Genomic DNA, 22,093 nt, shown 5'->3' with positions numbered 1-22,093 from the left:
ACAGCCAACCTGAGCTGTCCCTCTGATGTGCTTATTCCTAATCCTGTCCATCCACATCACTCCTAAAGAGCACCTCAACATCCTCATCTCTGCTACCTCCACTTCCATTCTTGGCCTAGCTTCCACTACTCTTTCCTATAGCTTTAACTTTATACCTCTGTATCTGCTACAACTGCATCACGCTTGTTCTTAAAGTTCCGTTTTCTATTCTACAAGCATCTTCTCACTCTAAAATCCTGTTGAACAATCTAAATAGAAACTCCAGTGCTGTCTCTTTTACACATTTCCAACAGCCTTTCCACTCTTGATTAGCCTCAGAGCATTCCTTACCTCATACTTTCTAATCGTTTCTTTTACTTGCTCTACAATATTGACCTATTCCTCCCATATTTCCCTCTTATTTTCCCTCATTCATCAGCTCCTCAAAATACTCTTTCATCTTCTGTGTACACTCTCCTCGCTTGTTAGCTTTAATTACCTTTATCTGTCGCACATCCTTCCCATCTCTATCTCTCTGTCTCGCTAATCTGGACAAGTCCTTCTCGCCTTCCCTCATGTCGAATCTGGCATACAACTCATCGTATGCTTTCTGTTTGTCATTTGCCACGTTCCTCTTCACTTTGCACTGGGATTCCTTCTAATCCTGTCTACTTTCTTCAATCCTTTCTATTTTCCATTTCTTTTTAGCTAGCCTCTTCCTCTGAATGCTTTACTGTACTTCCTCGTTCCATCAATATGTTTCCTTATCTTCTTTTCTCCTACCAGATGACACACCTAGCACCCTCATACCTGTCTCCCTGATCACTTCTGCTGTAGTTTCCCAGTCATCAGGAAGCTCTTCATGACCACCCAAAGCTTGTCTCATCTTCTGTCTAAATTCCTCATGCCATTCTTCCTTTTTAACTTCCACCAGAGACATCTTACACATCACCAGCCAATGCTGTCTTGCTACAAACTCTTCTACCACCACTTTACAGTCACTAATCTCTCCCAGATTGCCTTGTCTATATAGAATGTGGTCTACCTGCATACTCCTATCTCCACCCTACCATGTAATTCTATGTTCCTCACTCTTCTAGAAATAAGTGTTATCTATGGCCATTTTTATCTGCTTAGCAAATTTCACCACTGTCTCTGTCCTTCTAAGTTCCTTTCCTTAACACCAAACATGCCCTTCACCTTCTCATCACCTCTGTTTCCCTCACTAACATGCCCATTGAAGTCTGCTAAAATTCACTACTCTCTACTATCTGGGAATACACTCCATCAGCTCATCTAACTCACTCTAGAATCTCTTCTTATCTTCTTACTTACAGCTTACTTGGATCATAACCACTGATGACATTCAACATCACCAATGTCTGCCAGCTCTTTACCTTTCCCTGTCATTGTACCAACAATAAGTGTTCCTATTCTCAGACCTATACTCCTGCCTTTCCTCTTCTCTCTCTGCCCAAGAAACATTTTCCATCTCCTCCTCGACCAACAATAGCCCAATTTCGCCGGCACCTTGTAGATCGACAGTGCTGTTGGTGGTCAAAGTTAACCCGCTCTTCACACTGATGACTTGCATGTTTAAATTTGGCACCTTTTACACCAGATGCCCTTCCTGATGCAACCCTCTCTATTTATCCGCGCTTGTGACCAGCACAGAAATTACTGGCTTGCAACCCCTGTAGCTAGATTAGCATGAATATAACTATATATACTATAAAACAATCACCTTTTAATTAAATATAAAACTGTTTTGTTTAGGTTGTTTTATTTGTGCAAATACTGTGCACTTCATTAACTGCTACATACAGGTTTTTCTCCATGTTTTAAGCATACACATTTCAGGATGAAATAAACATGCAAAGTTTACAGTCTTAAAATAAAATGAGTTCCTGCTCTCCAGCATAAGTACATAAAAAGCACATTATTAACATGTAAAGAACAAAGTCTACTCCATATCTAGACTACTTAGCATGGTACACTTCAGACCTCAGACAGGAAGAGTTCTTGGCGTATGGGAGGGACTGATAAGCTTTAAATGTACCTACCTCTCTCTCCTTTACCTGCATTCCTTTTCAAAACATCTACATAGTGGTTATAAAAATTACTTTAATTTTCTGTGTCCTGGTTTGTGGCAAAATACTTTCTGGCTAAAAGTAACAGAGAGAATGTGAATTCATAAAATTGCACATTTGGTATTTTAAAAAATTATTAATTTGTTAATTTATTTTTTCTTTTCTAATATGAGTGCATGCATTGTTATTATTGTGGTCAATAAGTGTGACCTAATGATGAAAACTTACAACTTCCAACTTTATAATATCATTACTCTCCATTGTTAAATCAGAGGAATGCAAAAAAAAGTTTCGTTTAATAACACAAAGACTGAGAGAAAACAGCTGAAACACCACAATAGAAGTCAAAGCAAGACACAGACAATGAATAAACGATAGTTTAAAACGAACAGCTTGTATAAACCAGTATAAATAAGAAAAATAGAAAAATAATAACATTCACCTGTCACTTAATACCTCTCTTATTTTATTGTATAAATATCCATTAGTGTCTATACTGCTGTACAGAATTATGGGCAGGGCTCTCAAGTTTTGAAGACAGGCAAGCGTGACATCTGCCCCCCCAAACAAACAAACAAACAAACAAACAAACAAACAAAAACAACAACAACAAAAAAAACAATACTGGGGGAGTTATTGTGTTTGGTAAGGATCACTGACCGCAATTTAACCAAACAGAAAGTATTAGTTAAATTTGCATTTATTAATTTGTGCGTGCGTGTGTGTGTGTGTGTGAGAGAGAGAGAGAGAGAGAGAGAGAGAGGGAGAGAGAGATTATGACTGGTGTTGTTTATTGTAAGTGTTTGTAACCTTTTTGGACTCCTTTATCATTTGTAATGTTGCTCCAATTTAAAATTCTTCAAACCGACCATCGCTAATGAATGTTTTTTTTTCATTGGTTGTTACGTTAAATCTTACCCAGATAGTGCTATTTCCTGATTGGCTATTGTGTAGCCTCTTTTTTTTGATTGGCTGATAAGCTCGACTAAGCGGTGCGGACTGATACATTTTGGGCGCTGCGGCATATTAAATGTATGATAAATAGTCAAAAAGTTTTTTTCTGCGTGAGAAATACGATGTGTGGCGGGAGAGCGTGACAAAAGACCAAAATGCGTGACTGTCACTCTCAATGCGTGACACTTGACAGCCCTGATTATGGGGTAAACAGTTATATGCATTAATCATTTCCCATTACAGTGTAAACAACACTACTGCTGATTAAAGTGATATGAATAGTATTATGACAACAGCAGGAAAAAAGAACTGGTATTTTCTTCAAATTCTTTAACCCTCTAAAAAGCAAAATGAATTAATGATGCAAAACTTACTTTTTATATTAATTCTTCCTAATTAGGTTTTCATTTAACTTTTTTTTTTATTAGAAGTTATTAACTGTACATGACCAGCAGATGGCGCCAGTGAGAATTTGCATGCGCCCTTTCTTTTGTCATTAACAGCTCGTCCTGCTGAAAACCGAATTTGTTTTTATTTTATTCATCCATTTTAGATTTCAATATTAACACAAGTCAGTGTTTTCATTTCGCTTATGGACATAAACTGTGATTGTATTTGATGTTTGATGTTTGATGATTGTATTTCTTCCACTATTATTGCCAAGCTATTTAAAAAGTTGTTACAGGAAAATTCGGCGAACCAGCCAGGAGGTGGCGCTGTTGTGTTAGACTAAGGTTTAAAAAATAAAGTATCGTTTTCTGTCAGATGATTAGCTGATCCGGAAGGCTCTGCATGAAGATGTAAATAAAATATGATAAAATATGATAATTTGTCTCCAACTTGGCCAGAAGTCTTCTTTACCCCATTAAGTGTTATAGTGTAATGTTGTGTGTAATGTTAAATAATTAGACAACTGTTTAACGTATTAGGCAGGATGTGGTAGCCTAGTGTTTGACTACCAATTGGAAGGTTGTAAGTTTGAATCCCAGTTCCACCAAGCAGCCACGGTTGGGCCCCTGAGCAAGGCCCTTAACCCTCCATTACTCAGATGTATAATAATTAAATAAAATGTAAGTCTCTCTGGATGCCGTAAACATATTAAAATATTTTCATGTATTGTCTGTGCATGAATGTCTTTAATAACTTAAGGAGTTTAATTAATGATCTCTTAATATTGACTTTTTGTATCACAACACTGAGGCTGTTTCTTATGACCTTTTTTATTGGCTTGTGGATTAGACATGCACTGGCTGAATTTCAACTGCTCATAAATTCACACAACTCTCATCGGTTATGCTTACACTCAGAGGATAGTTTATTGCAGGATAATAGCAGGATCTTTATGATTACAAGTTTCCAAAATAAAATCGTTAGAGCAATTGATTATAAAACAAAATGGAAGTATCCCAAAACCCAGACTGGTTACATATTTAAACCTGATTCCTTTTCAGACTTAGCAGAGGCCACTTGGGAGAAAGACTCCCTTAAGTCTATGAATAGCAGGAAAAAAAGAATAGTAAATATATAATAACTATCATACTGTATAAAAGATTATATACATTATTGCTTTGACTACAAGATGAACATAAAAAATACATTTAAAAAAAGTATATTTTTATAAGTTTGGAATATTTTGTATTGTATCATCTTTTGAGATTTTGTACAAAATTAACAATAAGTAGGAATGTTATTTTTGACTACATTTTAAAACTTTGGACTTACAACTTTTCATTGTGGCTTGTTTGCTCTCACACTTTTGACATAATTAAGCATTAAAATGTCAAGAATCATGTTATAGAAAAAAACATTAACAGTGTTATGTGATCAGTGAGGGGGCACGGTGGCTTAGTGGTTAGCACGTTCGCCTCACACCTCCAGGGTTGGGGTTTGGTTCCCGCCTCCACCTTGTGTGTGTGGAGTTTGCATGTTCTCCCCGTGCCTTGGGGGTTTCCTCCGGGTACTCCGGTTTCCTCCCCAGGTCCAAAGACATGCATGGTAGGTTGATTGGCATCTCTGGAAAATTGTCCCTAGTGTGTGATTGTGTGAGTGATTGAGTGTGTGCCCTGTGATGGGTTGGCACTCCGTCCAGGGTGTATACTGCCTTGATGCCCGATGACGCCTGAGATAGGCACAGGCTCCCCGTGACCCGAGGTAGTTCGGATAAGCGGTAGAAAATGAATGAATGAATGAATGTGATCAGTGATGTGAAGGTTTCATAACAACCCTATTTTAATTCCCCTTTACAAAAGCAATTTTCAGATTATTACTTTTTAACTATTTTTAACGAACCAACTATAAGACAGAGTTAGATCCTTTTATCACTTACTTCATGGTAGATATAAACAGAAAGTCTTCTCTCCTAAAGGCCTTTTCATGTTAAAAAATGCTTGGAGACATGGTTTGTAAATATAGAAATAGATAACGTATAATGTATAACATAGATAATGTATTAGAATTATTATAAAAATGTCATTTAAATTTTAGCTAGCACTATGATCACGTCTGATGTTATAGAATATTAATGACTTTCTGACAAGCCAGCATTGAGAGAATTCCTCAACACTGTGTTATAAATCAAAGAGAGAAAGACAGAGACAGAAAGAAAGAAACTCACAGTTAGATGCACCTGTACATGTACTTATAGGTGCCACTGCAGGGTTCAGAGAATACATCATTTGTAGCAGGTACCTGACAGCTGCTCTCTCCATTACACCTGGAAACCAATAGGGATTTAATTTTTTTATTTAATAAAATTCAATTCTTATCCACAGACATCAGTACTGTATTCTAAGGATAATAATTATGTGTACTGATAAAGGTCACACTTCTGCTTCTGTTACCTATCAACTATGTCTAGTGCACTAGAGGAGGAGCACGCTGTGTTGGAAATTTGACTGGCAGGTTGTCCTGAAGAACATGTGGTGGAATCGGTTCGGTCAAAGCTAGCACTGCTGATCTCGATTTTGAGATTACCTGAAAGCATTTATCACAAAAACAGACTATTAATGTAAGCAATGGAAAAGGAATTTACTTGGTATAACACTCATCACTACTCAACTGTCCTAGTACATAAAAGTTAAATTAATGACTTCTTATAGGTTAATAAATGATGAGATAAAATTTGATATTAAAAAGGGGTAAAATAGCGGCACAAACCACATGTCAGGTTAGCAGTATTGTTTTCACAGGTCACAAGTGTCTCTGCAGGGAACATATTAAGTGTTTGAAATATAATAAATGAAATAAAACCAAATAATAAATAAAACCATCCATTACTTTGAGTGTGCATGATGAATAAATAAAGATAGAATTTATTGGACTTTAATTTTTCTGAAATTAAAATAAATACATTTTCATTCATTTACCCTGCAACTGTTTTGAAATAAAGGAAATTAATGACTGTTGATGCTACAGGTGCATAAAAGATTATGTTTAGTTTCTTAGTAAACATAAATATTAATAAGGCTAGGTTTAATCTTATTTGAATTAATTTGCTCTTGTTTACTTTAATGTTATCTACATTAAAGTTATTTGCCGTAAGCAACTTTTAGTCAAGTTCTTTTCTGTGTCAGATTACTCACGTAAGCACGTATAGGACACTGTGAGGTATTTAGCAGTTCCTTTACAAAGAATCTTTAAAGATAGTGGTGGAAGATTCTGCAACTGTGCTGTCCATTGCACCTGTAAACAAAAGCAAATGTTAACCTAGCCTTTTTATGATCACATGATAGCACTTAAGTAGATCTAAAAGGTTATGTAAAATGGAAGATTTTTTTCACACAAACTAAGCTCTCACAGTGAGGTGACTGTTGAGAATACGTCTGGAGTGTAGCAGTTGGTGTTCCGGGTCAAACTGTTGGAGATTCCACTTGAACAGGTTACAGAATCAGCGCGCCCAAAGTTTGCATTTATGATATGAATTGTATTCACTCCTGTACAAATATACAGTCAAGCCTGTGTTAGTTCAGCAGCAACATAAAAAATAATTAAAAACTTAATACTGCAAACATGAGGACAAATTGTTCTTACCACAGTCCAGTGTGCGGTAGCCGTACTCACAGACCACAACATCCCCTAGATAAAGGAGATAAAGTAAATGAAAGAGCTTTCATAAGTATATTTTATGAAGAAGCTACCCAACACTACTCTTCATCCTAGAACTTCATCCAAACCAAGAACCATGGTGGTGGTGATAGGTTTCAGAATGGAAAATTGGTTAGGGTTTTGACGCTGGGCTGGAGGTTCACTTGCCAACACCAAAACAATCCCAGGCATTGACTACTTACGGGCATTGATGCAGTCGTAAGTGGTAGTGTAGTATTTGTAGGTTCCTTTGCATGGGTCAGAGCTGCCAAGCAAATCTGTCTTTACCTCACACTCTTTTAGTCCATCGCATCCGTTTGGGTAAACAGACCAAATACAATTAACAGGGTTATGTATCATACATTTTATACCTTTACAGTTATCTTTAATGCAGTGGAACATTAAGTCAGTTTCCCTTATTTATAGTTTACAGCAGCTTTAGACTGTTATTTCCTCACCAGCACAAACTCTTTTTGTTCCTGAAATGAACAAGACAAAACATGTCCTTGCTGGAAACCTTACTGATCGTTACAAAGCACTGATACACTGAAACTCCTGTCATAAATATTAAATAAACATCTGTTAACAGAATTAATAATTAGTATTAGCCATACAAGTGTAAGAAATTACTATAGAAATTTTAATGTATTCTCTCTCACTCATTTTCTTCCGCTTATCCGAACTATCTCGGGCGTCATCTGGCATCAAGGCAGGATACACCCTGGACGGAGTGCCAACCCATCGCAGGGCACACACACTCTCATTCACTCACGCAATCACACACTACGGACAATTTTCCAGAGATGCCAATCAACCTACCATACATGTCTTTGGACCGAGGGAGGAAACCGGAGTACCCAGAGGAAACCCCCGAGGCACGGGGAGAACATGCAAACTCCACACACACAAAGCGGAGGTGGGAATCGAACCCCCAACCCTGGAGGTGTGAGGCGAACGTGCTAACCACTAAGCCACCGTGCCCCCCAATTATAATGTATTAAACAAGTTTATTAATATAAAGTTTGCAACAGTAATGTTGTCTATTGTATAGTCATGCTGTTGTATGACTATACAATTGTACATCTTCTTTAGATTCTAGCACTTAGTAGCACAGTGGCATCAATTATTTCTTACATTTATAAAATTGATAATAAATGAACATTGTTTACATTTCTGCCAGTTATTGTACATCTATTGTGTATAAGCCAAGAAACACTGTACCTGTCAGCAATAGTTGAAACGTTGCTGGAGCAGCTGGTATCAGTAACCTTAAGATGTCGAGGTGCATTACTGCAGATTGTGCTATCCGAACGGCCGTACACAGTAGTTGTGACCAGTATCACTCCAGTGTCTAAAACACATCGAATACAGACTTACAGCCTTGCTTTATCTAGTTTCCTTTAATAATGCAATGTTTTTATACAGCTCTACACTATGAAAGACATTTAAACTTACCACAAGAGAGGCGCTGAACATCACCATCACAGGTAATCACAGTTTCTGAAAGAACAAATTATTCACACAGATATTTGAAATAAACCTGACTAATTTGTGCATGTTCTCTGTAAAACGGTTATCACATGTTAGGTTATATGAAAAAGGTGTTTGATGGCATTAAAATATTACCTCCAGAAACACACAAACCAGGTGCTGCAATAAGCACTGTAAAGTAAACACAGGTAACAAACACAGATGGAAGATGTAAAAATTAATTTAAGTCCACTATGGAGTTCATATGGAAAAGTATGAAAGAAACTTACGGGTGAGTAGCGTGAGCTTCAGGCAGAGCATCATGATGCTGAATGTGTTGAAGCAGTGATGTTGGATGTAGATGCTGTGGGATGTGTTGAAGTGCTGCACCACTGGCTCTGCTCTCCTTATATATAGTATATCATGTAACTGAAAACAAAAACATCGCACTAAAGCCTCTCCCTAGATCCCAAGGATGATTTATGATTGGAGATAGTTAAATATAATTTTATTTGTATCTAAATATGTATATATATATATATATATATATATATATATATATATATATATATATATATATATATATATATATATATATATATATATATATATAAATATAGGTCAAGCTATTATGGTTTCATTATAATCAGTTTAATGACAAACAGGTTTGCAGGTTTGCTTTTTCTGAGATTTTAAACCAGATGGAAAAAAAGAGTTACAAAATTAAAAGAACTATTTTTTCTAATATCCAACATTATGAGAGGCGATTACTTAACCCTTTTTGTACCATATTACCTCCAGGCAACATAACACATTTTAGTTTTTTTCAATAAAATTGAGACGAGAAAATTAAAAAAGAGGAGCTCAATCTTTAGCTTTAAATGTACCTGCCTCTCTTGTCTACCTGCATTCCATTCTGAAACAGCTAAAAGTGATGATAAAATAATATATGCTACTGTAAGAAGACATATAATTTTCTGTGTCCTGGTTTGTGGCAAAATACTTCACTAGCTAAAAGTCAAACCATAATATTGCGCATTTGGTATTTTTAAATCAATCAATCAATCAATCAATCAATCAATCAATCAATCAATCAATCAATCAAACATCACACCAGATGCCCCTGAGTTGAAACAAGACACAGATAATAACTGAATGATTATAGTTTAAAATGAGCAGCTTTATCACAGCATTTTACATAGATAAAAGTTCTATTTTCTATGGTCCTATCAGGTTTGCTTCTGTGGAATGATGCACAGATGTCAAGGTCTTGTACACTTTGTATGCTACAACACTATGACTGTTTGTACCATACAAAATAAAATAATAACTATTATGACTGACACATATGGAACGAAGAAATTCTGTATTCATATTCTGTGAACTTGACAGGCACATTGTTTCAGTTAAATAAACCTGAAAGGACCATGGAAAATAAAAACACTCACCTGTTCTTATTTTCTATGGTCCTTTCAGGTTTATTTGTAGTGATATGAATAGTATTCATAGTATTCAGACTTCTGCTGATTGTAGTAATATGAATAATATTCTTCAAGTTCTTTAACTTATTTAACAGGCACAATGAATTACTGATGGCAAACGTTATGTTTTTATATTAATCCTTAATAATTAAATCATTTATTAAATAGAACTTGTTTTCATTAAAGTTGTTTTCAGCTGACAGGATTAGAAGTTATGAATGTTTACCAAACACCATTCAAAGTCCTGAATTCTGAAATTACAATGACTTATTTTTAGGCCTATAGTCTCCTGCACACTAAATACAACAATAAGGATATAACCTTATTTTAGACTATCACCTTTTAATTTCATACAAAACTGTTTTGTTTCAATGTGACACTTTTGCATTTCCACCATCAGCAGAAGATAGCACCGGCGCCCCTCATCCTGTTGCTGGTGATCCAGGTCAGTTCCAAGACTTCCATTAATACAAGAGCGTTTTGATAAAGTGCCCACTATTTTAATGGCGCACCTACAAGCTGTAGAGGGTCTAAAATTGCTATGCTCAACCCAGAGAATTCCAGACCAGTGACCATTCCCTCCTGCTGGCCTATGACACTTCCTGTACATTCCTGGCCTGCTTGCAAGGCTTGTACAGTACATAGTAGTGGAGCAAGTGGGGCCCGTGAACTACCAACTGCAACAAACAGGTAAGTGGGCATTAAAACAATGGCATATCAATCTGTTAAAAATTAATAAAGCTTGTGCCTGTTGTATCTGCTCTTGCTGTCAGTACCACAGATCCCCTAGAGCGTACTTTGCTGAGGAGAGGAGCTGAACTCCATCCCAGAATCAGCTTGAGCATTTGGTCTGCCACAAGTTCAAAACCACTCTGGGAGTGGTGGCCTTATCGGGTACCAGAAGCCCGAAAGCGAGCTATCAAAGAAAAGGTGGAAAAGATGCTATGGGATGGTATTATGGATACCAGCCCCCCGAGAAGGAGGAGAAACCAGACCATTGTCCCAAAACCAGATGGCTTCCTGCGGCTGTGTAAGAACTTCTGGTGACATAACCAGGTTACCCAGTTCAACGGTTCTAAAGCCTCACTGGCCCTATGCAGCCGCTTACCTCAGTGAGATCGTTGTCCACTCCTCCACACCTCCACAATATTGATTATTAATTAATGAACATATTAAGCACTGGAATTTATTATGCTATTTTTGTAATAAGACAAGACGAACACTTGTGAATGGAGGTGTACCTGAAGGGGGTCTCCATTCCTGTGTTTTCCCTAACACGGATATGTATTTTAGGGCACTGATTTTAAAGTGTGGGAGAGTGAGAAGAAAGATGTTACATGTGCTAAACAAGACAGTATAATACATCATGTGACTTTTCGTGAGTTTCCTTTGCTAGCCATTGCAGTAAAACACCATCAAAATGTTTGTTAAAGAAGAAACGCATATTACTAGCTCTGCTTATGACCCGTTTTTATTGCTCTATTTTGCCCTCTAGTGAATTATCTAGAGATTATTTATTTATTTATTTTTATTCTAACTTATTTATTAATTTTCTTAAGACAACACATTTTACACTGTACTTTCATTATTCAAAAAAAATATAAGAAAATCCCCAACCTTAGTCTTTCTGTTGGCTCTATTGTGTAAGTTGCTTATCTCATAACTCTGTCTACTTGTATAACAGCCTTAAACCCTTTACTTGTCTTTTGTCTTCAGATTCCTTTTGCCACTTATCTGATGTGCTTGAAATGTTTATTGTATTTTGTTTTGTCTCAATATGTTAGAACAATGACTGCACATTAACACACACAGCTCAACCTGGCATTTAGACTTTATTGCACAATTATCCATAATGTGGATTAGTTTAGGAGGTAAGTGGATTATGTATTGCAAGTACACATATCTGTTTTTTTGTTTGTTTATAATGATCTTGTCCTTGCTCATGTTTTTAATTTTTTTTTTTGTCTTAGCTTAAGGGGATTATTTATATTGTGTCAACTGTGATATTAGTATAAAGGATGACTGTTTCCAATTCATGTTTAGACTTTAACATGCCCAGGCTGTCCTTTAACTATAACAAGGCTCATAGACTCCTGATTGTTCAGTCACAAAGACAGTAAACAAACCAGCTGGTATCAGGGATACAAGTTTGTCCAGTTGATGCTACTTGTGAGTGTGGTATTTATCTTATTATGTTTGTTTGACCCTTGCACATATAAATGCGTTATCATTACATTACATTGGACTTCATAATGTCCTTCATACATCATAATGTCCAATCTAACGACCAAACAACTAGTGAAACTGGACGATGTTGACAATGATACGGAATGGACTATTTCATCTGCCCAGACTAATCCAGAAACAGACAAATCTGAATACGGACAGTAGTGACTTGTAGAAAAGTCACAATGAGATTGATGTTTAATGCTTTGCCTTTATTTGCATTTTTTTATGTACGGGTTCCATCCCCACAAAAACAGCATATTGTCCAATGAAGATCATGTATTTTATGAAGCATTCATGAAAACCCTATAGGGGAAATGATACGCTGATGTGAGATTGTACATGATTAAGCTTAGTTTAAGGCATATGGGAATATATTCATAACTGATTAATTGATACTAATTAACTAAGTAATTAATTAACTACTTAACTAATTAATTAATTAACTAATACTAATTAAGCAATTGATTAATAATAGTGTGAATCAAGTAGTTGGTCAAGTAGTTGAATAATAATACTGGTATATATCATTTAAAGTTTAGATTTGGTTACAGATTAATGATTAGTAAAATTTTGTGTATTGTCCCAGGGACAAAAGGAGGGAATTGTGGTGGAAATTTCTACTCTAATGATGTTTGTAAGGCCTTGTCCTTCTATGCTTTTCCCTTGTAGCTGTTGTGGATTATGACAAGGGCAGAGGGGACTGGAGACAAGTTGTCGGGAATTAGGCAGAAACAGCTTCCAGTAAACCTTCTAGTAGGCCTTCTAGCAGACCTTGGCAGGTCCAGATTAGCTTGATCAGTAGATGAGCAGGCACTGATTTTGAGCCAATGACTGATCATGTTTTGCTTTTACATGTCTTTCTTTGAATTCTGTCTATAAAATCTTGATGTAATCAATGATCAGGGCCCTTCCTCTCTCAGGCTACATGAGGAGTGTGGGGTCCTGCTGTTCAGCAGAACACAATAAATTGTGAAACCTTTTTTATCTCTTGCCCAAGCCTACCAGTGTGATACTTTATACTTTAAATCTCTCAAACATCAAAACTTCTACAAAACACAGAAATATCGTTAGCTACTGTGGCCTTATATACTGTTCAGACATGCCCTCCTTCCTTCAGCCTTACTAGTAAAAATTCAGCTCACGCACTCATTCCAGTGTTCATTCACTGTTTTACCTATATACCTTGTTACCTAAGTTTTCCATTATCTTTTAACTTATAGGCCCATTCCCACTTCATCAGGCTATAGCCTCATTTCTACATCATCAGGCAATGGTGTTTAGAAGTTGTTTTCTGTGCTGTAATCTTTATTTTTTCTCTGAGCCTTTTTTTTCAACACAACTCTCATTCTGCCATGGGTATGTATGGTCTCCCTTGAACTTGGAAGTTTAATGATTATTAACATTCTTTCCTATATGATCCTCTGCTTTCTTCCGCTGTCCTGATTCTTTAGATAGCCTTTAGTGCTGTTGCTACCAGCTTCTTATTAACTGAATGTTCTAAGTGTACAGGACCTGTTTATGTGAAAATGGTCCATACGTGCTTAATGAAATGCATTGTGTTTTTTCAGCTGCAATTCCTCTATGGGTTGTGCGATTTATTAAAGTTTATGCTCAGCATTGAGCTTTATTCCTGTGTGTATGTGTTTTTATACCATAGTGGGTGTGTTGATGTCTTTTACTTTTCCATATTCATGACTTATGTTCCTATGTTCATGACTTTTACCTATGTTCTTCTGGGGCCTCCACAAGCTTAATGGGCCGCTTACCATATAATGTTTAACTACCCTATACCGTATGCTTCTTCTTTACCTTCTCCCTACTTCACTCTTTTCCTACTTCATATAATTGTACAAGAAAATTTCCCACAGAGAGCACCTTGGGGTACCGAGTGGCGTAGTCTACGATCACTAGGATGTATTCATGGCCCTGGGCTGACTACGGAAGTGGCTCAACGAGATCCATGCCTATCCTTTCAAATGGTACATCGATGATGGGAAAAGGGTGAGAGGCACAGGCGCAGGTTTCTGAGGGGAGGTCCGCTGGCACTGAGCGCAAGCCCGGCAGAAGGCTAGAACCTTCGCGTTCATCGATGCCGGCCACGTGTCCAAGTAGGAGGGGGACAGAGAGGTCTGTGATATGAGGAGTGGCCAATCACTGACCTTGATGCTGGTCTTAACCTGTGAGGCGGGGACAGAGCGGGCATCGCCATGGATACACGAGACCACTAACCTCTCCGCCAGCTTTGTAGAAGGCAGGAGGGTTGTTTGTTCTAGAATAACTGTGCTCCCCGATTCGAGGAGCATGTAGACAGGCCGCCCTTCTACCTCCACAATGGGTTGTGGTGCTTCTGGGGCTGCAGAGGTGTGTAAGCTGCACCATGTGAGCCACTGCTTGTAAGCCTGAGGCAGGAATGGGGCAGTGCTCATTTTCCTTCTCTCCCTGACCAGCTCCGGCTATCATTGTGACTGGTGTGACAGGGACTGGACCATGGCCACCCTCTTGGCGACCTCCTTGGTGGTTAGCTGGTCATACTGCAGCCATCTCTGGACGATTCACAGTAGTTCATCCATTTGGAAGCTGGGATTGCTTCTGGGATCATACTGCCACTTATGGAACTTGCCTGTGGATTTCCTGATTCACTAGGTTGTAATCTTGCATCTTGTAATCTTGTAGGCTGCATTTTTGGCGTCAATGGCATAGTAGGCCAATTGAACATCTACGCTGAGTAGCAAGGATAAAGCATCAGGCCAATCCCACTTAGACCAGCCCTCCTGGTCTGCTGTACACTCAAATGTGTCCAGGAAAGCCTCAACTGTCCTACGCTGTCAGTTTGCTGAGTCGGTACTGAGCATTGCGGCCGGGATCAGGCAGAGTGACCTTCTATAAATTGAGCAACTCCTGGGTTACCGCATGCTGGTGCAAGCTGGACTGCAGTAAATGCTGTAGGATCTGCTCCACGAAGAGGGCAGGGGCTTCTTCCCGTGACCGATGCCCACATTTTCCACCAGTGTAGGGCACTCTAGAGAGGTGGATATGAAAGAGCAGCACTTAGCCGAGAAGTCAAACACACGTTGTGCAGTTTATTTGGTGTTGGGTGCAGTGGGGGTGAGGGAGTGAGAGAGAGATAGAGGGAGGGAGAGAGAGAGAGAGAAACGGAGCAGCACTGGTCAGGGAGCAGGGAAAAATGTTGGAGTGGAAAGCACAGCCAACGGTGAGGTGAGGGGAGCTTGGTCCCAGGAGAGTGGCTTGGGCTCAGTAGGCAGGCGAAGCTTCCTTTAGCAAATCTGAAACAATTAAAAACAAGGGAGACAGTGAATTAGATCCTCTTCCCATCTTACATCCCTTTCTCTGCTGAGCCTAGCTCTCTGCTGTGTTTCCCAGGCAGAGGGTGAGTGCCACAGTGGCGCTCCTGATTGGCTTTCTGCTTTTTGGCGGGAGTTTGGCCGCCCTGCCTCGTACTCTAATACAGCAGCACTGACCATGGCACTGTAGCACTAGGGAGAATTGTTAGTGTGCTTACCATGGTGCTGAACCGCCACTGTTTCTCTCCGCTTTTATCTTGTCAGGGCGAGGTGCGTTTTTTCTGCTGAGTCACACAAGGTTTATGTTTGCAGACCTATAAAAATATCTATCCTACTGAACACATCCTATCTGTGAAACACTGGTAGAGCAATACGACTCTGCTTTTCTCTCTGCCGTCACTCTGTTGCACCAGCCACCAGATGAATGAATAAAAATTTCAAGAGCAAAATGTAGCTTGAATGTGTTTGGAATGTTTACTGGACTATTAAATGTTTTTGGACAAATACTGCTTTATATTTGACAAAATGTCTGCACATAAATATGAAATTTAAACTCAATTAAATGAATAATATTTAAATTTTAAAAGTGATATTTGTGTTAATTATTAATGCCCCATGAAAGTGTCCTTTGATTGGTGACTATTTCAAAGTAAAGCACAATACAGAGAAGCACATTAAACATAGAAAATTCTACATATACTGTATCACTCTTGAAGGCACAAAAAACAAAGCAATGTCAAATTACACATTGAAGAATAAAAGCTGGCATTTGGGGAAATGTAGAATATGGGAATTATATCCATGCAAAAAAAAAATTCCTGATCAGTTAATTATGAACACAATAGGGCAATGGTAATGTTGTATATGTCAGCAGTAGTTTTTTTGTACTTCAGATCTTTTTTTTTACTTCTAGCAAGTTAGTTAGCTGTTGCTTTAGGGCCAGAGCTAGCCCTGTGTCTATAGTGGGCAGATATATTTATTTGTTTATTTATGCCATAAATGTAAATTTAAGACATAGGCAGCAGCATCTTAGTCAACAATAACAATGGCCTTTTTTTCTACAATGTTTATGTTCACTGTGTTTAAATAGGACAAAAGATTATGTTTACTGACAAGAAGTTGTGTTAAATACAGTATGTCCTACTGTATATGTATATACTGCTCAAACTACTGTTTAAAGGACTAAAGTATTTTGTGCCACAAAAATCTCACCCCAATGTGAAAGCATATGATTACAAGACTTCCTAAAGTAGGATAATGTGTGTCCAGTCTCCAGGCTTGACAGTATCATATAGTATGTTGTATATGTCTTATTTTCCTACACTACACAATGCTCAAACCAGGGTTTAAAGAGATGAAATATTGATCCATCAAAAACATAAAAGAATAAAATAGGAAAATTTGTTTGCACATTGGCCCCAAGTTTTCTTTACGCTATAAAATGTAAGACTTTATCAAATAATTAAATCTACAACGTGTTTAAAACCAAGAAACACTCACTCTCTCTCACTCATTTTCTACCGCTTATCCGAACTACCTCGGGTCACGGGGAGCCTGTGCCTATCTCGGGCGTCATCGGGCATCAAGGCAGGATACACCCTGGACGGAGTGCCAACCCATCACAGGGCACACACACACACTGTCATTCACTCACGCAATCACACACTACGGACAATTTTCCAGAGATGCCAATCAACCTACCATGCATGTCTTTGGACCGGGGGAGGAAACCGGAGTACCCGGAGGAAACCCCCGAGGCACGGGGAGAACATGCAAACTCCACACACACAAGGCGGAGGTGGGAATCAAACCCCAACCCTGGAGGTGTGAGGCGAACATGCTAACCACTAAGCCACCGTGCCCCCCCAAGAAACATTACGATACAATTATTCCACCCAGCCCTTAATTATTTTTTCCATATTTTATGGTTTATTATATTAAACACTTGACATGCACTGTCAATGTAGTATATAAGTGTATTACAACCTTGCATTATTTACCTGTATTCTGTCTTTGGATTACATTTTTTTAATGAGCTTATGGAGTCATGGAATTCACACAAAACTCGTCTGTTATGCTTGCACTCAGATGATAGTTTATTGCCCATCAACAAAGTCGATTAGTTTAAGAGGAGATGATTACAAGTTTGAAAAATATATATATTAGAGTAGTTGATTATATAACATGCAAAAGTGAAGTATTCCACGACTCAGACTCCAGCACTTTACAGTATGTTGTGCATGGTTGCATATTTAAAGCTGATTCCTTTTCAGACTGAACAGAGGCCACTGGGGAGAAAGCTGCAGTCCCTTTAGTTTGTGGCTAGCAGGAAAAAAGTATAGTTGTAATATAGAACATAAAATATCTTTCATATAGTATTTGTATTGTAGAATTAATAATATAATATAATATAATTATAATATAATATAATATAATATAATATAATATAATATAATATAATATAATATAATGAGTTGAAAAAGGAATACAGACCAGGAAGACCATTTCAGGGAAACCTGCAGAAAACATATTAATTGTTTAAATTAAAAAAGATTGCATATGCTGTATTTAAATTCTGTAATTAAATGGATAGACATTATTGTGAAAAGGGGCTTAGAGGTCTTACCCAAGATTGAATATACAAACAAAAATAAACATTATAGATTTAGCGTCACTGTATATGTGCATAATGAATAAATACTGAATAAAAGCTGTAATGTATTAGACTTTGTTTAAAAGTATGTACTTCAATTTTACTGAAATTAATTACTTTTTTAACTTAAATAAAATATTATTATAATTATTAGAAATTAATTATATAAAATAACTTTATTTCTTTCCTGTTTATTCAATGTTACTGAAAAGAGGTTTAAAAAAGAATTGTCAGGGAGAAACTCACACTTTAACGGTGCAGGTATAGGACACTGTGAGGTACTTAGCAGTTTCTTTACAATGATCTGTAAAGATGGTGGAGGAAGCTTCAACTGTGCACTTCTTCAGACCATTGCACCTGAACATGAAAGTAAGATGTTAACATGGTCTCTTTTAGCATTCAACAAGAAGTCAGTCTACTAAGTAAAAGTAAAAAAAATAAAGAATGGACAAACAAAATGGTTACAGTGTCGCCACAGCTGAGAATGTGTTTGGAGCGAAGCAGTTGGTGTTCTGGGTCAAACCGTTGGGAATTCCACTTGAACAGGTTACAGAATCAGCACGCCCAAAGTTCGCATTCAAGATCTCAATAGTATTTGCTCCTGCACAGATATACAGACGAGCTTACTGTAGAGTAGCAGAAACATTAAAGTACATAAATAACTTAGTACTGCAACTATAAGAAAAAAACATTCTTACCACAGTCCAGTGTGCGGTAGCCATGTTCACAGACGACAGATACATCTAGATAAACAAGACAAAGCAAATGCATACAATATAATATTCTAATATAATACTAAATAGCATGATGCGATTGCACATGAGCATTGAATAAAGCACATCACTCTACTTTAATGTTTTGCATAAATTGCCAACAGAAGCTTGCAGAAGGTGAGCAAGAGGTATCACTATTGGATCAGTATTAGTGTGTTGACAGTGAACATCTTGGATCCTGCAATTTGATACCAATTTCATAAGACATAAAACACACTCCCACTCTATAGACTACTTACTGCCATTGATGCACTTGTACGTGGTGTTGTAATATTTATCGATTCCTATACATGGGTCATGGGTGTCAAGCAAATCCGTCTTTACCTCACACTCTCTTAGTCCGTTACATCTGTTTGGGTAAACAGACCAAATGCTCTCAGAGGGTTATGGTGTAAGCTTATTATTTTGAGAATTTTGGAAAAAAGAAATGAAAGAACTTTAATATGTAGAAATTCTCTCATTCTAATTATCACGAAGAAAAATACAATCATAATGCAAGTCTATTTAGCTCAGAAGGGTTGATGCAACTCTGGGAGAGTGAATTTCTCTTACTATTGTTAATTTAAGTCTGGCTAGTGAAAGCTGCTCTGGTGTGATTGACCCCAGTGTGAAACAGAGCAACTGTACTGTAGCTGATTGAATTGACTATCAATTCAAAACAGCGTGTCTTGAAGCATTTTGTTCCTCTAATTCCAAAGTAATGTCTCGTTTAAAAAAAAGCGCTGATACTTAAAACTCCTTCTATAAGTATTATGTAATCAGTTGTTCATTGGAAACTTTACCATATCACCAATTACACGTTCAAAAAATTAGATCATGTACAATGTTAGCAATACAAGATCCCATGTAAAAATAGTTACTCTAGAAAGAATAAGGTATTAAGCACAGTCCTGTTGTATTTTATATAGAGCTGCTTTTGTAGAACATTAATCAACACTTTGTGATAAACTAGATTTCAGCATTTAGCAGTGCAGTGGTATCAATTATTGAATTCTAGAATTTATATTAAATCACTTGTTTAAATTTCTGCCACAATTGGTAGATCTTTTTGTATATAATAACTGAAGAAATACTGAACCTGTCAGCAATAGTGGAAATAGTACTGTAACAGTGGATGTCATTATCTTGAAGACGGGGACGTCCAGTACTGCAGATTTTGTCATCCGTACGGCCATACACAGTAGACATCACGTTTATCACTCCAGTGTCTGGAAAAAAAAGAACATACATTATTCATTCAAATGTAAAGAAATATAGACTTACATCACTGCTGTATCTACTTTTCTATAATAATGCAATGTTTTCATGCCACTACACAGTATGAAAAACGCTTAAACTTACCACAAGTGAGACGCTGGACATCACCATCACAGGTAATCACATTTTCTGAAAGAACTGATTAATCACACAGATATCATCAACCTGACTGATTGCTTCAGGTTTTCTGTAAAACAGTTATCACATGTTAGGTTATTTGAAATAATGTTTTTATATATTACCTGTAGGAACAGGAATCATTTGACCAGGAACCCGTTGACCTAATCAGTTGACCAATACAGTAAAACACAATCTTACAATTAACATAAAATTCATTCTAATAATTTTTTCATTATTTTATTTTATTCTAATATTATTTCTCCTGTTACTTATGGGTGAGTAGAGTAAGCTTTCGCAAACTTACTAAGACTAACACGCAAGCCAGGTGCTGCAATAAGCACTGTAAAGCAAACACAGATAACAAACACAAATGGAAGAGGTAAAAATTAGATTAACACACACATGGATTTTATAAGGAACAGTATGGAAGAAACTTACTGGTGAGTAGAGTGAGCTTCAGGCAGAGCATCATGATGCTGAATGTGTTGAAGCAGTGATGTTTGATGTAGATGCTGTGGGATGTGTTGAAGTGCTGCACCACTGGCTCTGATCTCCTTATATATAGTATTTTGAATACAAGTAAATGAAAACAAAATAATTACACTAAAGCCTCTCCCTTGATCCACCTGGAATGCTTTATAATTAGATAATTATACATACAATTTTGAAAATTTAGTTTGACACATGATATTGGCTAAACCTTTAGAGCATCTGCATTAAAAAAAAAGAAAGCACCCAAGAAAAGAAATAATTTTCATGCCTGTGGTAGTTTGTTTTTATACTAAAATACACTTTTATATGGTGTTTAGATACTAATATTAATTTAATATTAAATTAAAATTAAATTAAAAAAAAATCAATTAATTCTAATTTAAGGAACCATCTACTGTAAATAAATCCAATACATTAAAAGAATTATCCAATTAATGCAAATATTTAATGATGTTAGAATTTACATTTATGACGGTTCCAGTGAAAATATAAATGTTAGATGTTGCATCAAGAATTCTATTTTAAAATATGTTTCACTCCACTTTTGTTGGAAAATACAGTTTTTCACATGAGAGAACCCTAAACTAAACACTATGATAATCATTTTAAAATAATAAACAAAAATAAAAACAAGTGCACACATTCTTTATTCCCTTATTATTTCTTGCATTAGTGCCCGTTTAGCACTTATAGGACCGAAATACATTACAGATATGCTAATTAAATATAAACCAAGCAGACTACTCAGATCATTAGGATCAGGTCAATTAGAGATACCAAGGGTTTATTCAAAACAAGGTGCGTCAGCATTTAGTTATTATGCCACCTATAGCTGGAATCAGCTTCCAGAAGAGATCAGATGTGCTTCAACAGTAGACACTTTTAAATCAAGATTAAAAACACATCTGTTTAACTCTGCATTTACTAAATGAGCACTGTGCTGCTTCACACTGACTGCACTTTTTATCCAAATTACTTTTACTACTGTTTTATTCTTTTTAACATATTTTAAACTGTTTTTTATTGAAATCACATTTATTTTTATATCTTTAATTGTTCTTTGTTTTTATTATGATTTTATCATATGTCTCTTATTTTTACATATATTTTTTTTCTCTCTTATAAACTGTTTTCTAATTTCTATGTAAAGCACTTTGAATGACCTCTGTGTACGAAATGTGCTATACAAATAAACTTGCCTTGCCTTGCC

General features: G+C 36.8%; 1 pseudogene; it reads right to left on the bottom strand.

Annotated features, from left to right (window-relative positions):
- Positions 1–5,639: 5,639 nt before the first annotated feature.
- On the bottom strand, positions 5,640–20,934 carry LOC132853800 (uncharacterized; annotated as a pseudogene).
- Between the last annotated feature and the right edge of the window lie 1,159 nt (positions 20,935–22,093).

This window comes from Tachysurus vachellii, chromosome 11 (genome assembly GCF_030014155.1).
Source record: "Tachysurus vachellii isolate PV-2020 chromosome 11, HZAU_Pvac_v1, whole genome shotgun sequence".
Classification (NCBI taxonomy): Eukaryota; Metazoa; Chordata; class Actinopteri; order Siluriformes; family Bagridae; genus Tachysurus; species Tachysurus vachellii.
Note: the sequence above shows the minus strand (reverse complement) of the source record. Positions and strands in the feature narration are given on the sequence as shown.